Source organism: Diceros bicornis, chromosome 3 (genome assembly GCF_020826845.1).
Source record: "Diceros bicornis minor isolate mBicDic1 chromosome 3, mDicBic1.mat.cur, whole genome shotgun sequence".
NCBI lineage: Eukaryota > Metazoa > Chordata > Mammalia > Perissodactyla > Rhinocerotidae > Diceros > Diceros bicornis.
Window position 1 is genome coordinate 48,403,970 of NC_080742.1, and position 23,344 is coordinate 48,427,313.

Here is a 23,344-nt window from a genome sequence, read left to right on the forward strand (position 1 = left end):
TCTTTTGGCTTGAGTTATTTGGAATTTGGTTCTGTTATGATAAAAATTTCATAAAATTACAACTTTCTGCCTTCACCACTGAGCAGGCCTAACCTTAGCTAACAGAAAAGAAAAAATAATTGTAAGTTAAGATCATAGCCATAACTGCTCATATTATTCAGGTTGAAAGATATTGTTTTGGTTTGTGTCTAAGGAAAAGACCCTGCCCCCAAATGAAGACATAAACCCAAAGGAAGTGAACCTTTGCACTCCAGTCCTACCTTGCGCTTAGCTTGCTCGGGGCATAACTCGGTGCCTATACTAAAGTCTAGTCCACCAAGGCATCTAGGACCTTTCTGATGGAGAGAGCAGACCACATGAGATGTGAGGGGCCTTAGAGTATCTCCTACTCTCAAATCTCTCCCAGACTACACTCTTGTTAGAAATGCATTTCTTTAGTTTATTTTGTAAGTTGCATTTCTTTCTGTTCACTCACTGTGAATTGCAGTTAGAGATCGCTGACACCCATGGGTGAAATCATTTATCAGATTTCCCACTTCTGTAGCATCTGGCCAAGAATAGGGCCCTAAAGAAATCATATACTCTGACACATATATTAAAGATAGGGAAGAAGAATAATTTTGGAAGAAGAAAGAATTGGGACACTTGGGGGATTGCCCAAATGTACTGCAGCAGCAGCATTTCTGCTTCAAGGTATTTATTGCAGGCAGCAATAGTAACTAATCCATATCTTTGCCTCCTACTCAGTATGCAGATTCCTTTGCTGAGAAATTCAGAGGAAAAAAACACCTAGTGGATAACTGTTGCCACCTTCCCTAACATTCCCCCTTCTTTTAGTACTAAATGTTTTACTTGTGGAGCTCCTTTGGCCAGCCATTAATTTGGGATATTACACTGAGGTCTAGTTATCTTTAAGGTAGAGGAGTCTGAGTCGTTATACTCAAAGCAACATCAACCTGACTTTAATAAGTCACTTGTTATCAATTAGACCTATAAAAATAGGAAGAAATGATTATAGGGGAAAGGGTAATGTTGTAGACTAATATTAAAACAGGTCATATTCTTAAAACCCATTTATTAATACAAACCATGTATTAGGCACAGAGAGTCTAGCATTTTGGCCCAGGTCATACAGCTGTTTAGTAGCAGAGTCAGGATTCAAACACAAGCCCATCTGACCTGAAGCCCACATTATTTCCACATCCTCTTACTGACCCATTAAGTTTCAGCCACTGTTTTAAGTGCTTTATACTCATTCTCATTTAATCTTCCCTGTAGCGCTGTGAAGTGGGGTACTATTGTTATCCCTATTTACACATGAAGACACTGAAGCAGTGACAGCTGAAATAATTTGCCCAGGGTCCTGCAGCTAGTAAGTGGTAAAGCTTGGATTTGACCCTGAGTAAACTTGACAATACAATAATGCTTCTCTAAAACTGTAACTCAGGATTTGTCTTCTTACAAATAAATTTTGAATTCCTCTCCCATGGTGGTCAGTTTCAGCCATTAGAAAACATCTCTCCTCCCATTCCCTTTTCCCACCCTGGTTCTTCATCTGTAGCAGGTGAGGTCATGAGCTTAGGGAGAGCAGCACACCACAGCCATTCAGCAGGCTCATGCTGAGTCAGTCGACAGGATTCAAAGTCTAGCTCCCTGCCATGTAAAATTGGGCAAGTCCTACAACCTCTCTAACTCCTAGTTCTCTTGTCTGTAAAATGAGGATATTTAACCTTATCTTACGTAATTGTTATGAGGATTAAAAATGTATCTGTATATAAACATTCTCAGCCCAGTGGTTGGCACCATTCAATAAATAGTAGCTATTATTATCATCATCATCATCATCATTACTGTTATAATTATATTATTGTGTTACTATGATACCAGGAACGCAAAACATAATGACGAGAGTACTTGCCATTTTTGGTTATATATTTGTGTGCTGTTTCCAAAGGAAGGTATTCAGGTTTCCAATCCTGTGAAAGATGACTCATGTTGTTCTTTCTTCAAAAGCATTTGAAGCAAAGTAGTAAGAATTTGGAACTATAATATGTTTTATGTTAAAACACCATGTACCAAAGAATGGCAGTTATTTCCCACAAATGCAAAATCAGAAACTTGAAGCTAACTTTTTGCATTAAGCCATGGGGCAGGGATGACAGAGAGGCATTAGTTATTAAGGAGGATCTTCTCCAACACATAAGCACAGTGACTCAGCACAGTGGCTCTGCCCATGCAGGTTCACTGCCGTGAGCCTTGGCACAGAATCCTGTAGCAGATACTGTGGATCCAACTGCTTTTCTTCCCTTCTCCACTGCTGCTAAAATGTCAGATTTGTTCAAGTATCAGGTAGCAATATGCTCAGGAAAGGTCGAGTCTGCCTCTGGGAATGAATCATAATTGGCCTAAATCAATCATGGTATTCCCATTTCCCTTTACTTACATTGGTAATGGGGGTCAATTACATTACATTACAATGCGAGTCAATTAATTATAAGGGAAAATCAGCTGAGGGTTATTAAAAAGATTTTCTTCCTTGATAAAAGAGTCATGTGAGAAGAAAATTCTTTCCTTTTGCTGATGTTGTCGGATGAGGGTGTAATGTTTAACAGTGGCAGCTACCTTGTGACCATGAGGAGAAAGCCAAGAGAATTACAGCCTTGCTGACCAAGAGCTCAAGGATCATAAACTTTCTGGAAACGCCCACCTCCATACTTCTTTTTATGTTAGATAATAGACCCCTACTGTGTTTAGCCATGTTTAGTTAGATATTCTGTTATTTGCAACCAAAGCTTCCTAATTAATTCAAACCATAATCCATTTGGTTGTAAACTAAAATTATTGATGTGTGAAGTTAGGAGAGTTCCTTACTTACTAACTTAGGGATATGTTATGGGGAAATAAGCAGTATACAATTTAACTAGGCTCATAATAATATTGTATTGCTATATATCCCCAAATTCCCTCATACATCAGGATGAAAAATGAATGAAATGAAGATAAGCTTTAGGATGAGAAAGGTATGGACTTGAATCTTCGCTCTGCCACTTAACAGCAGTGTGACCTTAAGCAAATTACTTAACACCTCTGAGCCTCACTTTTGAAATTTGTCAAACAGGAAGAACAATACTTACCTAGTAACATTTGTGGTTAGGATCTTACAGAAACACATAGAAAGCATTCTCTTACTTAATCTCTCTTTTGACTCTGCAGACTCGGGCACATGGGAGGGCCTTAACTCAGTGACTGAATAATTTGTTGTTTAAACTGGGACTGATCTCGGCAACCAAGGCATATGGTCATCCTAGGCTTAACAAATACACTCTCTTCCCTGACCCAACTCCCTCTCCCTCTCTCTCTCTCTCCCTCTCTCTCTCTCTCTCTCATCTCTATCTTATCTCTGTCTCTATCTCTATCTCTTTCCCTCACCAATTTAGAGATAATCTTATTTAAATCTCTCATTTTTACAGGCAACACCAATTATGGCTGGAGGCATTCCCAGCCTCTCAAATATCCTGCCACTTTCCAGGCCAAGGGAAGTTTAAAGGCCTCTCCACCTCAGGACCCCTCAGCTCCAGTCTCCATCTCTTCTTGAGCTGCTCTAGCCCCACACCTCATTACCTCTTGTGTCAAACTTGGGACCTTCTTCAGTTTCCACAACATCAAAAACAAAATCACTCACACCCAACATTCCAGAATAAAGTAGATTCTATTGAAGATTTCAGGGGAGACAGGGAAGGTTTACACTCAGGTAACATAGGCACTGTCATTCCTTTTTTTTTTTTTTTTGCTGAGGAAGATTGGCTCTGAGCTAATATCCGTGCCCATCCTCCTCCACTGTGTATATGGGACGCTGTCACAGCATGGCTTGATGAGCAGTGAGTATGTCCGTGCTCAGGATCCAGGCCTGTGAACCCCAGGCTGCTGAAGTGGAGCACATGAACTTAATTACTACACCACTGGGCTGGCCCCAGCACTCTCATTCTTAAAAGACCCTTTGGTCGGTCTACTACCATGGATATTCACTGGCTTTGCCTAATTGCTGCCTCTTTTTATCTTGCCAGCTCCTTTTTCCACTTTCTTTCCTATCTCTTTCCTTCTCCTAGGATGATACTGCTTACCCCTAACCTTTAAATCTTGACCATATTCAACATCCAAGCCCTCAGCAGGACTTACCTTCTCTCCCAAATGTGGCAGACAGATTCTCTAGGATGCCCCTCATGATCCCACCTCACAGTGTTCATGCCCCTGTATAATTCCCTCCCACTGAGTGTGGACAAGACCTCTGACTTGCTTCTAATAGCATGAGGCCAAGGTGATGCAATGTCACTTCTGTGATCATGTGACATTATATAAGACCCTGTCTTGCCAGCACACTCCCTCCAGAGACTCTTCTTGCTGGCTTGATGAAGTACACAGCCATATTGGGAGGTCCACAAGGAAAGGAACTGTGGGCAGCCTCTAGGAACTATATGGTCTCTAGGAGCTGAGGATAGCCTCTAGTTGCAGCAAGTAGCTGGGTCCCTCAGTCCTACCACTGCAAGAAAATGAATTCTGCCAACAATCTAAGTGAGCTTGGAAGCAGTTCTTCTTCAGTCAAGCCTCCAGATGAGACCACATCTTGACTGCAGTTGGGTAAGGCTCTAATCAGAGGACCCAGCTAACCTCCTGACCTCACTGTCCTCCCTCCTATCTCCAGCCAGTGCCCTGCTTTTGCTGAATTCAGCTGAAGCAAGAGGGAAAGGGGCCCCCTGATGCAGTTCACCAGGTAGCCTCCCAGGGCAAGGAGCAAGGTGGAAGAGAGTAGAGAGTACATCTACAGGGGATATTCAAAGAAATCCAGCACAGTGGCTGACTCACGATCTCACAGGAAGCTGGTGACAGAAATGGGACTAGGACCTGTGTCTCTGACCTCCAGCCCCATCTTCTCTGGCCAAAATTAAGTTAGAGACGATGAGAATGGTGGGGTATCCAGGGAAGAAAAATTTACTAATTGCAGAAGGTTCACCTTCTCCTAAGCAGTGTCTGGTATTCAGTGTATACTCAATTTGGTAAACTTCATTTACCAAACGAAGAAAATAAGTGAATAGTGAAAGAATTCCAAACAACTCAAATACAGGGATTCAGACAGGCATGCTCACAGGCCCCCCTGCTCTCCACAGGCACGAGCTTCCCTAACACCATCCCGCCCACCTGAAACAGGCCAAGCAGCTTTGGGTGAGGCCAGGCCACCAAGTCCCAGGTACTTCAGTTCTCTCTGTCTACCTTGCAATACTGGAGAGATGACCTCAGCATCTACCCAGCCCTGTTTGCCATTATGTATAGGATGTCCCTTAAACAACCCTCTGGTCACCAAAAGTGTAGAACATTAAAGTCTGCAGCCAAACTCTGATCTATGTAAGTTCTATATAAGTTGTGTGTCCAGACACTGGTGAGCAGGAAGAACACTGAGCTAGAAGTAGGCTGAGCTGGGTCCCAGTTCCTTCTCTGTCCCTACGTTATAAATTTGTTTGTTCATTCAACAAACCTCTGATGAGAACCTCTCCTGTATTAGGCCCTGTGCCACGTGCTGGGATTATGATGATTTTTAAGACTCTATATCTACCTTCAAGAAGTTTATACTAACCATCTGGTGGACCCTGGGCAACTCACTTAACTTCAGTTTTCTCATCTGAAAAATATGAATGATAACACCCACTCCACTTCCCTTTCTTTCAATAGTATCAGTTTATAGATGGATTTCACACGGTTGTTACAGAGCAAAATAAAATGACTTATAGGAAAGTGTTCTGAAAAGAAGATAAAATTCTATGCAAAACACTCTTCCATGCAAAGAGAATTAAAAGACTGTCCTTTCCTTTGAGCATCTACCTAAATGAGAAACACCCTTTGACTTGAGGATATTACAAAAAGCAAAAAAGTTATACCTGTGTCATCATTATCATTAGTCTATCCTACTCCCAGATTATCATCATCCCCAAATCCTGGCAGCTGAGAGCTGAATTATTGTTTGTTTGTTTGTTTTAAACATATGATACCTGTATTGTAGAAAGCAATTTGGGAAATAAATATAACTATTATATATTTGTATTATATATTCTCTCTATAAGAAGAGTGTTTAGTGATTCTCTATATTATGCCTCCTTTTAATAAACATAAGTATCTCAACTCTTTCTGTAGTTTGTTTTAGAAAAACAATAGGGGCTTGTATTTTCCAAATATAAAATTATAACCAGTTTATTAAACTATCTAGACTCCATGAGGGGCTAGCAGAAAACGACAAAATTTTTTCTCCCCACTGCCCTTGCAGATCCCCTCTGCTTGTTCTTTTCTGTCCCTTGGATAATATCTTTGGCAGATCTCATAGCTTTTCTTGCCATTCTCGGGTAATAAAGGAATGTTCTGGGGTTTTTTTCCAGGTCTTAAATAATCTAGTTCAGTGAAATATCAAAACTCTAAACTCTCACTCAATTGAGAACGTTTCATCTCCCTCCTTTCTGCTCCACTGGAATTAGAATTGAGACCTGCAGGGGTCCTGTCACAGGTTCTTCTCTCTGTCTCGGGTTAGCCTTTCCCCTGCCTGCTGGCTGCAAGTTAGAACCCCCTACAGGTTTGGAGCAGGGGTGAAGGAGAAGCATAAGGGGCAGGAACAGTCCTGTTTGACCAGTACAGTTGTAATCTGGGTGTGCTAGTTTCCAAATGCCTGCTCTTTCTCTCTGGGGCACCATTTTGGGTTCTTTGGTGAAGCCCCAACTTTTGCCCACTTGGCACCTTCTGACCTCTTGGATCAGTGGTCTCCACTTCCCTTGATGTAGGTGATGACTCCTCAGGCTGCCCTGCCTCTGCTTCTGGATCTGAAGGTTCATCTGCAGCTTCTTCCTGCTGTGTGCCTCACCCTTATCAGGAGCTCCTCTTGGGCATGGCCATTTCAAAACAACAACAAAACTCATGCCAGGTTTAATCTGCAGGGTCCACCCCAGGCCCAGGGGAAATATGTCTGTGATCTTGACCTGCTGAAGTGCTTTCTACCTTGTCAGACTCAGTGCAGCCAATCAACTTCAGATTTTTCAGGTGTGAGTCAAACTTCATGTCCCTCCAACTCCAGGGATATATGCCAAGTTCTCCAAATGGCTCCATTGAAGCCTATTTTCTCCTGTCTTCAGATGAAGTCAGTTAAGTCTCTCCCTTCTGCATCCCCCCCTCTTGGAGCAGGAAGAAGAAATGCACAGCATCCTGCCCCTCTTTCCAAGTCTTTTCAAACTCTAATGCTTCCCATCCTCTGAGAGAGTCTATGAGTGGGTCATGGGCTGACGGCAGCAGAACGGGGCCATCCTGAGGTAGCCTAGCCTTTTCTTTAGGGTGTAAGAGTACTTGGAACCTATTGTATTATTTCTGGCCGTTGAAGCTTCTGCTGAAACTTTGAGATAATAGGAAAAGTTTATTTAATATCTGGTTCCAAAATTATATTATAATATTAAATAAACTTTAAAGAACTTTGAGACATCATTCCAGTCAGTTATTTGCTTTCCCCATGACCAGGAGCAGCTTGAGGTTGGAATGCTCACATAAGGCCACGAAACAGAGTCAAGACAACTGTACCCTGGAGATCTGAACATGCAACATTAGCCTCACTGGCTTTGTGCTCAAATTGCAGAGAGCGGTGAGTAATACAGTAGTGGTCCCTAGAATGCTGTTTCTCCCTTTGCCCAAAATGGTTCTAAAATATTTGCTGCTCTCTTCTTGATTGGCTAATCAATCTAAGAGTTCAGATTTTCTCATAAAGTTTATATCAATATGATTCTGAGTTTTAAAAGGATTTTAAAGTCCTGGGGAGATATATAAGGGAGATAATATCTTCTGCGAAAAAGGTTGTAACTCTCAGAGTATCACTCTACAGGGCATGATGCTATCAAAGTGCTTTCTTATCAGGATATCTCTGCTAGCCCCAGGTGCCAGCACAGTAATAGAATAGAAGCAGTAGATGTGGCTTTTCTCTCTAGTTGGAGAAATCAGTTCATCTCCTAAATCTTGGTAAGTCCTGATGGAGTTGGAGATTGGTTTGAAATCTCCTCCAGGAGATTCTACAAAACTCTACCCTGGATAGGATTTGATAAACTGCTCGTTATATATGAAGTGGTTTCCATTTCTTAAAAACCCTGAAGAGCAGGAGCAGCATTAATTTTGTAAGTTAAGTATCCTACTAGAATAGCACTCCTAATCTTCCCAGGGGGCTGTCAACCAAGGGAAGAGGTGGTATCTCCTTCTGAGATGCTGAATGCCACAGAGCAGCAGCTCATTGTCCTAAAGTTGTGTATCCCGGAATCTGGCCACAGACAGATGGCACGGGGAATCATGACGATGCAAATGAGACTTCTTTTGATCAGAGATTAAGGATGGGTGATAAATATGACAAGGATTCCTGTTGCCTAGCTTGTATTGATAGGTAGTTTGAAGAAGACTAATTTATTTCTCTTTCCTATTCTTAGATAGTCCTCAGCACCTCTGGCTGCCCCCTAATCTCCCAAATACACACATACTTAAAGTTAATGGCTGTTTACAAGTGAATGTCAACCTTCTTGTCGTGTATATCCTAGATGCTCTCTACCATGTTGTCTAAGAAGATAATAGACCTAAAAGTGGAAACAAATCCGGTTTTCTGAAATAGTATTCAACTTGAGCCCTGACAAATATAAAGCATCAATGTAACAGCAACAAAACTTTGAATAATTCACATGCTTTTCTCTTTTGCTTTTCCTAGTCATGACCTTCTCTTTAAAGAGCTAAAAGCATCCATCTGGGTGCCTTTTGGGGGAAGGGTGGTAATTAGGAATGAAAGAAGTAACAGTCAGCTTCTGACATGTAAACTAGGATTTTGCAGTGAGAAACTGTCAAAGTGAAAGAGATTTTCTACATCCCTTTGGCTCCCACTTACCATATCAGGAGCTAGACTTGGCAAGCCAAATCATAGAGTTTTTCCTCCTTTGCCTTTAAAACTATGCCAAGAAACTTCCTACTCTGTGGTAGAAAGAGGATGTGACAAAGAAGTAAAAGTAAACCTTCCTCTTGTGTTCCAGGGGATGATGAGAAGGAAAAGATGGATCAGAGGAAGGGAAAGGTGGACAGGGAGAAACTCATGCTCCAAAGTGGTCATCTTGCCCATGTGGGATTCTGGGAAAGCTACACTGAGTGTCTTCATCTCAGTATGAGTTGTCTCAGCATGATTAGGAGACTGGAGTGCTGAGGTCCTAAGAGAGAGAGAGATAGAGAGTGAGGGAGAATGAGAGAGAGAACCTAATTTGCACCCCAAAGCCTACCTTGGTAACGTGGACACAGAGTTGAGAGCCAGCAGCCTGCCATGGGACCTGTTGTGGCAATGGGAGAGTTGATCCCACAGTGGAAATATTCAGGATGGACAGCCTGGCTGGGGGCTAGAGAGGGGGAGACTCAGAAGGGTCTGCAGCCAGAGATAGCTGAAGAGGGGTGACTAGGAATGGTGACTAGGCCCTAACAGAACCAGAAAAAAATAGACAACTTCAGCAGCCACTGAAGTCTGTAGCCAAAACTTGGATGAACTGACAAATACACAATCAAGGACCAGGACAAGGCCATAGGGACCCCTCTCCCCACCCCACACCATAAGAATACAGTAAGCTATACCCCTTCCCCGTGTACTTTCAGATAAGAGGGCAGTGAGGAGTGAAAATGTGGGAAATTGGAGAACCTGAGAATTACCTAATGAAGTGGTTTAAATTACTGGATCGGAATACATTTTAACCCAGATTAAGTTGAGTTTGTTTGGTTTTGTTTTTCCCTTCCCACTACCTACCAGGTCAGAAGACCAAATCGGCTACAGACAAAATAAAGAAACTAAATCTCTTCTAAATTTCTGCATCATGAGTAATTTTGCAATCCTGCTACAAAAACACTAAGATCAAATAATGTTAAGTTTACATCATATTGCATTTGACCCCACAAAAATAAATAGTCTTTCACTACTCCGAACTTGGCTATAAAGTCTTTTATTTATGAGAGGCTTTTGTGCATGAAGAATGATCACTACTATTTGAGCTTTGGTTAATATCCAATATTTTTATCTCGTGATGTATTAAGTGTGGTAGATTATATTATTATTCACAATTCTTCCTTCCCTCCTGACTTTTGTCATGGTTCACTGCAGGCAGAGAGCATTCTTCCCTCCCTCTTTGATTTTAGCTTTGGCCATGTGACTTGCTTTAGACAATGGAATGTGGGTGGAAAAGAGAGCCTGCCAGTTTTGAGCCAAGGAATTAAGGTAGTCACATGTTTCCACTCTTCTCTCTTGTACTTGGGCCATCCGCCTTGGGAAGAGCCCTGAGTAGCCACTGGTCCCACGGTAGAAACACATGGAACATACCTAAACTCAACTCACAGTCTGAAGGAGACCCTCCCTAGTCCACCTACAGGCTAGGAATAGGAAACAACTGATTTGGGGGTTGCACTTTATACATCAATATTGCAGCAGAAAGCTGCCTGATGCAGTAAGAAGTTAGCATTTCTTTTTTTTTTAATTTATTTTTTATTTGTTTTTTTATTGCAGTAACATGAGTTTATAACATTGTATAAATTTCGGGTGTACATCATTATACTTCTATTTCTGTGTAGATTACATCATGTTCTCATGTTCACCACCCAAATACTAATTACAATCCATCAACACACACATGTGCCTAATTATCCCTTTCACCCTCCTCCCTCCCCTCTTCCTCTCTGGTAATCACCAATCCAATCTCTGTCTTTATGTGTTTGTTTGTTGTTGTTATTATCTACTACTTAATGAGTGAGATCATACAGCATGTCTTTAAATACAAAACAATCAACATTATCCTAAATATTCATACACTATTCATACAACTGATAAACCAAATCACAGATTTAACAAGTTAAAATTTCCCAGATATTTAAATATTGATTATAAATTTATTTAATTATACTTTCTAGATAATTACTTAAAATCACAAATTTAACATATCAGGTTCTTATAAATGTTTTAAGCTATTTGTAATAGAGATAAAACACACACAAACTATTCTATTGATTACCAGCACTGCAGGGTTTGAGTAGTCAAATGATTGCTTTTCAGTTGGATTTGGAATTCAATCACACAGTCGAAAATGATTCTACCCCAAACCACTAGTTATTAAATTAAGCCTCTATTATAGCTAAAACTCACTTTAACTTTTAATTAATTGCCTTTCCTATAGATTTTAATTTTTCGATACATGGTTTCTCTCTACAAAATGATACATTCTTTCATGTTTTCTATGTCTAGCAGTATCTAACCAATAGTCTTACCACTATGGCATAATAGTCTGGCCTGAAGGTATAGTTGGAGACTTCTGTTTTATAAGTATCTCATTATAATTAGCGGAATATCTAGATCAGAGTTTTGCAAATTTTAAGGTGCATGTGAAACACCTGTGAATCTTGTTAAACTACAGACTTTGGTTTACTAGGTCTGGAGTAGGACCTGAGATTCTGCATTCCTAACAAGCTCCCAAGTGATACAAATGCTACTGGTTCTTGAACCATACTTCACATAGCAAGGATGTAGAGATGTCTTCTCCTGGGTGATGAGGGATTGAGTCTATGTAGTTAATTCTCTTCTTTGGGATATCAAGCTCTTCTATTTTCTTGGAATACATTATCTTCCTGCATAGCTATTGTGTGTGCTGAATAATTGTCAAACCTCCATTCTCCTGGTTACTTCTTGTGTCTGCTGAAATTAACCAGTTCTCTCTTTCTTGGAACAATATCTACTTCTTCTGATGTTTCCTGTGTATATTCTTTCCTGCATATAGACATAGAAATAAGGACATTAATATATTATAAACAGATGGTCAGGAAAAATTGTGAAAGACTTTGAAATAGGTTAAAAAAAAATTATTGGCTACCCTGTTAGCACACAATTCCAGGTGTCATTGTCTTTGAACTTGGTGGGGTTCGGGACATGCTACCCCAAAATATGGCAACTTGGTATATTGAATATTTTAAGCTGAAGGAATTTGAGAAATGGCATGTGCAAGAAGGACTTTCTGACCTTCGCCTGAAGCAGGTTATACAACCCTCATGTGAGAGGAGCCCTCCCTATACCAGGAGGAAAGGAACATCCTTATCTCCAAGATTCCAAGAGGAATCTGAACAAACAGGCCTTGCTATACTATACCTATAAGTTTACTGTACTTAGCTCATATTCTTTTTTTCCTATCGCATTTTTCCACCACTCTCCACTCTTCATCAAACCTAGCATTAAAATACTCAGGTCTTCATTTCTTTATGAAGGCTCCATGTCATGTAGAACTTACACTAAACAAATTTGTATGCTTTTCTCTTGTGAATCTGTCTTTTGTTACAGAGGTCTCAGCTGAGAACTCAAAAAGGTAGAAGAAAATAATATTTTTCCTCCACTACAAACTATTTTACAACTCTGCAACTTGTAGTAAACTAATAACAGTACAAAGGATTTTTGTCCATAGAAAAGCAAATTAACAATTGAATGTAATTTATTATTGCCTGTGGATAGACCCATTTTGCATCTATTTGTAAATTCATTTCAGCATTCCTTATTGCCTATATATATATGGTTCTTTAAATTCTCCTTTGACCAGGTGGTAACATAGGGCTGGTTCCCTCATTAATTAATGAGTTAAATAAAATTTTTCACATGGATTCATCTTATATCTACATGAAAGAGTCATATAGATACCACGCTCTTTTCAAAAAATTATCCTTTAGCAAGACATTGTTAAATAAAAATTCAACTGAGTAAATTTTAAAGATCTAATTGGTTTTATTGAATGATTAATGAATTGGCAGAATCCATTTGGCAAATAGAAAGGAGTTCCGAGGAGCTGTACAAAATGGAAGCCTTTTATAGGTAGAAGGGGAAAGGGATAAGGAAAGAGCGGATTACCTCAACTTCCTTTTGGGAATGGAAAGGGTCTATGTGGCAAATTACCTCATTGCTGCTGACCAGAAAATTCCAGACTGACTGTTAAAGGTCACATTCCTGGGAGGTTGAAACTGCAATTAGACTAGGTATTAAGTCTTGGTTTGCTGATGCGGACACAGCACAAGTGACTCCATTTTAGGCCTATTGTCTCTTTTTTAACAACATGTAAATTGAAAAGAAAAAACTACCAACTGTCTTATTTACTAATGAATTTCATTAATAAGTAAAAATTGAAAAAATCTATTCATCTTTACCATTCCTTTTTCTTATATTTACCTTTTTTCCTACACTTTATTTTACCTTTTTTCTTTTGAGAATCATTATGAACTTAATAAAAAGAATCATTTGGTTCTTAATTTTTCAAAATTTAGCCAATGGGAACACCTTGTAATTTGGCTCCTTTGCTCTTTTAGCCCTGACCCTAATGTATTTTTAAAGAATCCTTGTTTTCTGGCAATAGAAGGATATTTCCTACCCATTTAAATTTTTTTCCTACCTCTAATCTTGGAAACTGCTACAGTCCAAGGAGTCCAGGCTCCTTCTAGTGGAGAAAAGTATCAAAGACCCAAATCTGGGCATTGTAAGTACACATGAGAGTTGGTGGTAAATGAGTGCTACTGTTGCTGGGGATTTGAGAAGTCATAGAGCTGGAAAATATGTATTTTTAAAGTCTTGAGTTCATACTGGTTTTTCCAAGTATATTGAGTTGCTATATCCTACTTTTCTTATAGGCTGGAGTTTTTCTTTCTACCATGTTTCTGCTCAGGAAAAGATGCTAGGCCCATAAAAAAGCACAGAGACATAGGTTTCCAAATGCAAAGAAGAAGGGTTTGGAGGTGGGCTGCAAAGCAAAGGTTTGTATTTTAATTCTAATTTATGTCCTTTAAATTAAATAGATTTAATTTCCTTTAAGTTAAATCAATTTAATTCTAATTTACTTATTTCTAACTTATATCTTGTATGGATAGTTATTTACTTATAACCAGAGAAGGGAAGAGGGTGGGAAACCACAAGGATTTGGGAAAATCACTTTAAAAACAGAATGAGGACAAGATATGAACCATGAGCAAGAAATCAAATATTCTGTCTCAATCAATCTCCATTCCTCTGGGTTCAGACTGGATTCCCAAACTGGATGAAGTAAAATGTTCCTTTAACCTCCCCCTTAGCAGTCACAGAAGTCAGTGTTCTCCAAGGACACTGAAACTGTGGATTACGACCCCTTGGAGCTTTCTCCAAAGCAGAAAATACAATTTTTTCCCCTGTGGGTTTTTTTGCTTTGTCCATGAAGATCAAGTATCATTTGCTTCTAAAGAGTTTTCCTCTTAGCAGCTAATTCCCCACTGAGTTTCCTCCCCTTAGTTGCAGTTTTCATCACTACAAATTGCATCCTGCCCCACCCAGAGGACTAGCACTATGACTAATGTCAGATTCTTGGATCTAAGAGTTAAATACAGCCACATTTGTGTTAGAGGGCTCCGGCATCCTCCCAGTCCCCTTGGAAGGCAGCCAGAGGGCAGAGAGTACAGCTCCTGTCCCATGGTTTGGTTGTGCCTTAGCTCATGTGACCTGGGGCTGACATCTCTCTAAAAATCTAGATTATTCCTCAAAGACAATCTAATCAAACATTTAAGTGCCTTCTCTCTCTCCCTTACACACACAACACACACACACACACACACAAGAATGCACACACGAAATAGTTACATGCTGTTAAGTTATAATAAGATTCTTCCTAAGACTGTATCACAGATTACCAGACAAAAAAATATACTTGAATAATTTTTATATGCTTTGTGGGAATACTATAGAGCCTGTCAACTGCTATTATTATATTTCAGTCTCGAAAACAGCTTCTTCCCTCTTTGTCTGAAGCAAGTAGCAGTTAATGCCAAGGGAGTAGGAAGCAACAACATGCCGTGTTCATTCCTGATCACTGAGATGTTAATATTGCCTCAAAGGAGAGAAGTTATCCTTCAGAAATCACAAACAGACCAAATTTGGGAATACATTTAAGTTACTATCTCTTCTGAAGCATTTATGAAAGACAAATTTGGGGTACTTAGCCTCACAAATGCAGGATGATGAAGATGATGAAGATGTATAAAAGATTTTGCATAATCAAAGACCTGAGGGTGAAGTTTACAGGACACCAGATTGCCACACTTTCTGAAAAGATATTGAAATTTGAACAGACAATTCACAAACTCCATTGATCCAATTTTACCACATTCCAGTCCTAGGTAAACTTCATGGACAAGAAGTATTTGTCATCTAGCTAAGTTTGTGTATGCTTACTTCATTTACTGAATGCCTACTACGGGCCAGGCCCTGTGTTGGGACAAAGGATACAAAGGTAAGGAGGGAGAATAAATCCCTGCCACCCAGATTTCTCTTGGTCCTGGATTTACAGACAGTTCTCTGACTCTTGCATTTACGAGAAGCTGCACTGTATGTGAAGGCAGCTAGAAAGGGAATGGTCATTTTGCCTAAAGAGACCTCAGTGGGGAATTAGCTGCTGAGCAAAAGAGGTTTCTGAGAGGCCAAAACTGATTTCACACATTCCAAATACTGAAAGTCATGGGTTGAATTCTTAAACATGCCTCCTGGAGCCTACTTATTCCTACTTTATACACAATTCTAGTAATAGTGGTACACGAAAATACTGGCTCCCTTACAAAGATAAATTTTGAGAACTTTCGAGTTAATACTGAGAGGAAACTCTCCAGCAGGAAGGCAGAGTGAAACCATGCAGTCCTGGTTTACCCTCATCTGATTCTAGTGGCTCTTGTAACTTTGTTTTCAAAGTTTATTTGACTAACAACCCGCAACTGATAAAAGGGCAAAAGGCGCTACAGCCGTGTAAATCTGGAGGGTACCCTGAAGGATTTGATAAGGTGTTATGATTTCAGAGCTGTCAGAGAAATTAACCCATAATATGTTATGGTTTTCTTGCCCTGTAGAATGTTTACCAGTTTTGCATCTCAATTAGCAATTTTTTCTTTTGCTAACTGTACACACATTTGTGTGTGCGTGAGTGCGTGTGTGAAAGCATCCACAGAAACCAACTCTTTTGTCTAATTGTTTTATTCCTGACTCCCTCACTAATGATTCGAAGAAAAATTAGATACATTCTAACAAATAACTTTGTTCAAGAATTTTGTTTTTAAACCTCTGATTGTTTTACACATTATCTGAGATACCTACCTGCCCTTCAAAGACTGACGGAAGTTCACAGGTACTTGACCTAATGTCACTTTCTTCTTAGCTCCTACCCTGTCTAAGAAGGAGGGATCCATCTTAACATCCACGCCAGAGTATTGCTTTCCTGATAGTTTTGATGCCTTTGTGGTTGTGACCAACAAAGATATATATTTTGCTCAAGGCAGCTCCCCCAGACCTCTCCTTCCCGGTCTCTCATAGCTGACTGCCACCATGAAGGATCTGACCTGGACCTTTTAGATTCATCAGTATAACCGTCTTACTATAATAAAATACAAAGACTTTCTATAATAAAACACCAAAGCTCTGCGCCAAGAGAAATGGGCCAGGGGGACTTTTCTGAAAGAACTTTGCAATATTTGTAACTTCCTTATATTTTCTATTTTCGTTACTCCTTATTTGTTTGCCTAAAATTAGTAGTAAAACTTAAAATAAGAAGAGCCTATGTTGAGGGGTTACGAGAATAATTTTTTTTTATTTCTGTTCAAATTTCTCTCATCTCCTGTTTATAAGCACTGTTAGCAATTTGGTTTATCATTTTGTTTCCAGACAGTTTTTCTATGTATTGTCAATATGTTCTGCTATCTTTCCATGTCAAAAGGCGGTCCTTTTAAACCATTTGTTCACAATTATGAAAGATTTTCCCAACAGATTTTGAATGTTGGTACAGCAACGGAATACTTGGGAATTGTGTTTGTGGACAGATTTTTGGGACCCCTCTACCCTGGTCTAACAGGCTAACCTAGCAAGCAAACAGCATAGGGTTTAAGTCAGTACAATAAAATCCATGCTGTAGTGTGAAGCAGCCATGCAGGCCATCTTCAGCCCTGTGTCAAAATGACCTTGCAACCCCATACCTCATGACTGAAGACGCCAGCTGGACAGGCGTCTTCACAACAGGAAGAGGTAAAGGGGTACCTCGCTCTCACATTTCCCAGCTGCATTTCTTAGAGATTGAGGGAATAATTAACAACCCTGGTCCTTGCCTCCCTCCGCACAAAGATAATGTCAGCATCTCTGAACTCGTTTGACGTATAACCAGGAAATTCTTGTTTATGGTACCTTCAATGTGTAATCTAGAGAAAAGCCTAGATGTACTCTATCCCTTTTTTTTGAAATCTACTTGTAAGTTTTTTCTCTTTTCCTCTTCCCTGCACGTACACTGTTTTGTGAAAGAGATAAGCTGCACTTAAACTCACACCCCTTGGAGCAGTTCCATCAGAGCCCTCTGTTGAACTGTTTTCCTGGTGTTCGAACTCCTCGTGCTGATTATTGAATAAATTCCTTCACTAATATCGCCTACACTCTTCATTTCAGTCGACATATTTAACCTATTTGGGGATTTAGCAAGTCACTGCCATTTGTCTATTGTTGGAAACACCTGTGGAGTATGGGGAAAGGTAGGTGGAAATATGGAGATGAAGAAAATAGAAAATAAGTCTAGAGAAGCTGGAAAGAGTTACCCAGAAAGTCTAGTCTGCAAGTCGCTGGTGAGAAGGGAGTGGGGGAGCAGAATTGCCATTGACCTTACGGAGTCACTCTGATGTGTGTTTGTGGGATAGAAGGGAGGGCAGTGAGGAAGAAGGAAGATAAATATAACTGTCCTTAAAAGGGTGAGGAGGCTGGGGGAAAGAGGCAGCAGACGGATATTCAAGACAAGCTGAACAAAGATGTTGAAGCTTGGTGGGAAGGAATTCAGGAAAAACGTGCTTCCTTCAGCCTGCTTGATCTGAGTTCTAAGGCAGAACTAAATGCCTTGGGCTGAAATCGTTTCATAGAAGGATTCATTGTCATGTTGTTTTCTTAACTAAAACAGCATTTCAGTTATAAGCAGTGGTTACAGAGAATTAGTGTATGGCCGGTAAGCAAAATGGTCAATTAAGCAATTATAAGAAATGTACCAATCTCCTTGGGTTTCCCCTGTGTTCCAAATAATTCCTTGAGGGTATTTGAGATATTGTCTTTCACTCCTGAGTCTTTTTCACTAGAGCACCTATGTATAGAATTCATATCTTTTTGTGTGTGTGTGTGAGGAAGATCAGCCCTGAGCTAACATCCACGCTAATCCTCCTCTTTTTGCTGAGGAAGACCGGCTCTGAGCTAACATCTATTGCCAATCCTCCTCCTTTTTTTCCCCCCAAAGCCCCAGTAGATAGTTGTATGTCATAGTTGCACATCCTTCTAGTTGCTGTATGTGGGACGCGGCCTCAGCATGGCCAGAGAAGCGGTGCTTTGGTGCGTGCCCGGGATCTGAAGCCAGGCCACCAGTAGCCGAGCTTGCGCACTTACCTGCTAAGCCACGGAGCTGGCCAAAGAATTCATATCTTTTTAACTGAGGATGTGACTAAATTATACTCCCCACCCCACCCTCACCCACTGCCTTAAGACTCATATGAGTTTGGAAGACCAAATAAGTTTGGCATTTTAATTGTAAAAAAAACAACCTCTACATTCCTGGGCATGGCCAGTTGAATTGACATATTGGCATACAGGTTGAAGACCGCCACTATTCCCTTTCCCATCGCATCTGAAAGAATGTTGACTCCTTATGTTATAATTTCAATATCAGATATTCCCTTTGAGATTTAGATGAAAAGTGAATAGTTTTGAAAGACATTTTCTAGCCTTCTTGCCTACATGTGAAATTTTTTCATAATATAACATTGGGAATGTCAGGGCAATCTAGTGTGGAATTAAAAAAAAAGACAGAGTCTCTCATGTTAAGGCACTAAAATGGAGCACGGCAAACATGAAGAGGAGAAGAAAAAATTCCTCCTTCAGGATGAACTCTTGAACTCATTAGATGCCTGAAATGCGTCTGCAAGTATTCTCAAGGACCATAAGATTATCGAGACAGAGACCTCATTCCCAAGGACAATAAGATTATTGGGACAGAGACCTTGTTCCTATCAGTCATCTCCCACATTCCTAAGTTTTAATGGCTTGTTTCAACCGACCCTCACTCCAGTGATTACCTTGTGCCTGGGATTTGTTAAAGGACATTCCTTTCCCTTTTTTACTTTGCCTTTGTTAGCCACGACTATAAAACCTTCCCTTTCCCTTCAACTGCTGGAACACAGTTCAAGTGCTGCTTGAATCTGTGTTCCCAGGCTGCAGTCCCAACAAAGCCCAAATAAACTTCTTTTTGTTTAACTCTATCAGAGTCCACCTCATAACTGGTCAATGCTAGTTACCCGTAAAACCTCAAATTTGAGATAGGAGAGAAGAAAATAGTGCTTGGCAATTGAATTACTGAGTTGAGAGCTCAGAGCACAGCCCCGTTTTTCTGTCTGCTTCTTCCTTCATGTTCAAGACTCGTTTTGATCAGGTCTAGGTATGAAGTGAGGATAAGTAGATATGTAGAAAACATGGGAAATAAGTTCCCACTCCTCCGAGAAAGATCTTTTTGCAGTTAACAGAGTAACAATAATAACAACCACAATAATACACAACACTTTTTGATGACCTATTATGTGCCAAACACCATACTAAGTGCTCTAACTCCCACAACAATCCTGCAAGACATGCCTTATTGTCTAGCCGAGGAACCTTGGGTTCAGAGAGGTTAAGCAACGTGTCTAGCATTACACAGCTAGTAGGAAGTAGAAGCAGGGACGGAATCAGGTCGGCTTGATTCCATTGTGCCCCTTTGCCTCTTCAAAGTTAAAATAACAAAAAACTTTTCACAACATTTTACCGAAGATCAAGGATGGACTCAGGTTTTGTGGAGCCTAAAATTTATGTAACTGGGGAGAGAGAACTTCTTTAAGAAAAAGGATACAAAAATATCTTACTTTTGCAAATTTTACAAAATATACGAGCATGTGAATACATTGTAAGGGCCCTCCCTGTCACTTGGAAGGGGCCAGGGCAAGTGACACTTAAGCATCATTAACATCATAGAAAGCCCGCCTGAGGGAGTCAACATTTCAGGTTAACTTTGCCGGGTTAAGAGAGTGACAGAAGGTGCTTTTGTGATGCAACAGGACATTTTGATACCACCCTCCCATCCCCAGACATATCCATTGCTGTTGAAAACTTAGATGCTGCTGGGAATGAGGATGTGTTAATTAGAGCCCTCAACGTGTAATGGTGCTCTTGGGAGGAACGGAAGTGAGAACTTGTCTCTTTCCCTCTCAAGTTCAAATGAATCAAAATTATGTGATGGACTTGGGCGGCCACCCAAATTAGGAAACAGGAAAGAGCAACAAGATCCCTAGGGTTTAATTTACCAGGAGGACAGGAAACGATAGGTGAAGCGATCAGCCTGGGAAAGGTGAATCCTGAGTCTGGATTCCTTAGTGAACAGACAAGCTCAGGTTCCAGGGAAGTGCCTGCGTGAGTACGAGTTTGAAGGTGGTAAAGCTGGTCCACATTTGGTGTAGATCTCACTTGACAACAAATTGCGCATTTCTCCTCTAAACAATGAGGAACAACCATAGCCTGGGCCAGGATCTGTAATATCCCCTGGTGGCATTATTAGAGCCACAGCTGCTTGGCTAGGCCTGGGTCAGCAGACAGCAATCCTGAGGTTCATCTTCAGCAGCAGTAGTGATGGTGCAGATGGTCACTGGGCAACGGGAGCATGGCCTGGTAAGGGCATGCCTTCAGACTGCTCGGGTTTCAGAAGGCAGTGCACCAGGCATCTTAGTCTACTGCTGCATCAGCAGCACATTCTGGAGTTGCAGCATCAGGGTGGCTCTGTGGAATCTCCTAGCCTCAAGGGGCCATACTGAGTCTTGGCTTTGCTAAGAAAAAATAATAGCTACAAGGACAAACATCTGGACATGGATCAGCACCCCTGGGGCTTCTTGGATAGACTTGAGGAGGAAAACTCAAAAACACTGGGCTTCCTGCAGTCACGCATGCCACACTAAACTGTATAGTAAAAGGAAGTGTGGCTGATAAGGATCATACAAGGACATGTTTTTCCATGTCACTCTGAATACTTCTTTGCCTCTGCTGGATCCTTTTCCTCCTTGAGTTATGATCAGTAATCTGCTTTTGCTCATTTATATTCTTTTCTTGGAGACTTTGTCCTGCATCTTCAATGATTTACTGGATGTTTTACACATACGTTAACTCAGATTTGATTTGCCTAAAACCCACCTCAACAAAAAATGCATACAAATCGATAAGCAAAAAAAAATCCAAAAGAGGGGCTGGCCCAGTGACATGATGGCTAAGGTCGCGCACTCCCCTTTGGCGGCCCAGCATTCACGGGTTCAGATCCTGGCTGTGGACTTACACACCTCACGTCAAGCCATGCTGTGGTGGCATCTCACATACAAAATAGAGGAAGATTGGCACAGATGTTAGCTCAGAGCCAATCTTCCTCACATATACACACAAAAATCCAAAAGAAAAATGCACAAAGGACATAAACAGGCAATTTACACACACACACACACACACACAGAAAACACAAATGGCCAATAAATATATGAAAAAATCTTCAATCTCACTAGGAAATTTAAAAATAACACTGCAAAATCATTTTTTGCCTGTCGTATTGATAAAAGTTTCCAAAACAGAGGGTTCCACCATCATAATCCAGATCTAAAGCTCTTTTTAAAAGGTGATTCCACTGTCTCCGAACTTGTTACCAGCTTCCTTTGTCCACTTAGGACTCTTCCCTCTAGGTGAATGATCCTCTATTCATCAGTTATCTTCACAAAAGGAACAGAGGAAGTCACCTGACATTTAGGGAAGCTAAGAAAACAATATGGTTCCAACAAAACCAACCAATTTCTTTTAAGTGTTCATTCGTTCACTCACTCCTGAGAGCAGCAGAGGATAGAGATAGATAAAAAGATACAGTCTTACAAACCACTCCTCTGACTATTTTCACTTGCTACCTTGAGGCCTGTGATGCTTTCAGGTGTCTTGCAGTCCTAATTAGAATCTAAACTTTTGGGAGGAGGCCAAGAGAGCCAGGAACCATGTTATATTTCTTGGACTTCTCCTAACGTATTTTTCACATAGAAAATGCGAGATAAATGTTTGTTCATTTCTTGATTACCTTCCACACAGTATACAAATTTCAATAATAAATATTATTCAGAAAGGCATATAGCATGGTTGTTACGCACCTGAGCCCTAGAGTTGGGCAAATTTCATTTAAAATCTTGGCACTGCCGTTTCCTAATTTTCCTAAGCCTTGTCTTCTTATGTATAAAATGAAGAGAATAGTAGTATGATTCTTCACACAGAGTAAGCACTCAATAAACGTTAGATTTGAGAAGATATCTTGAATCTTGTAAACAAGCTGCAACAGTCAAATCTGTGAAATCCTTAGACGCTTTTTAAAAGTATAAGCAGCTCGAATAACCGCGTTATTGCTCATATACGTACAAAAGCCTCCATGACCTCATAGTTGTCTTTTTAAAACAACTTCATTGAAGTATAATGGACATACAATAAACTGCACATACTTAAAGGGTACAATTTGATAATTTTTGACATATGTATGCACCCATAAAACCACAACCACAGATAATGAATGTATCCAACCATCAAAATTTTTCTTTTTTCCAGCTTTATTGAGATATAATTGATATATAACATTGCATAAGGTTAAGAAGTACAATGTGATGATTTGATAGACTTATATACTGTGAAATGATTACCACAATAGGGTTAGTTGACACCTCCATCACCTCACATAGTTACCTTTTTTGTGTGTGTGGTGAGAACATTTAAGATCTACTTTCTTAGCAACTTTCAAGTATGTAATACAGTGTTATTAACTATAGTCACCATGCTGTACATTAGATCCCAGAACTTAGTCATCTTATAACTAGAAATCTATAGTCTTTGACTGACATCTCCTTATTTCCCCCACACTTCAGGCCCTGACAACTACCGTTTCACTCTGTTTCCATAAGTTTGGCTTTTTTATATTCCACCTAACAGGGAGATCATACAGTATTTGTCTTTCTGTGTTTGACTTACGTCACTTAGATAATGCCTTCAAGGTCCATCCATGTTGTCATAAATGGCAGGATTTTCTTCTTTCTCATGGCTGAATAATACACATATTACATCTTCTTTATTCATCTTTAGATGGTCACTTGGTTGTTTCTGTATCTTGGCTATTGTGAATAATGCTGCAATGAACATGGGACTGCACAT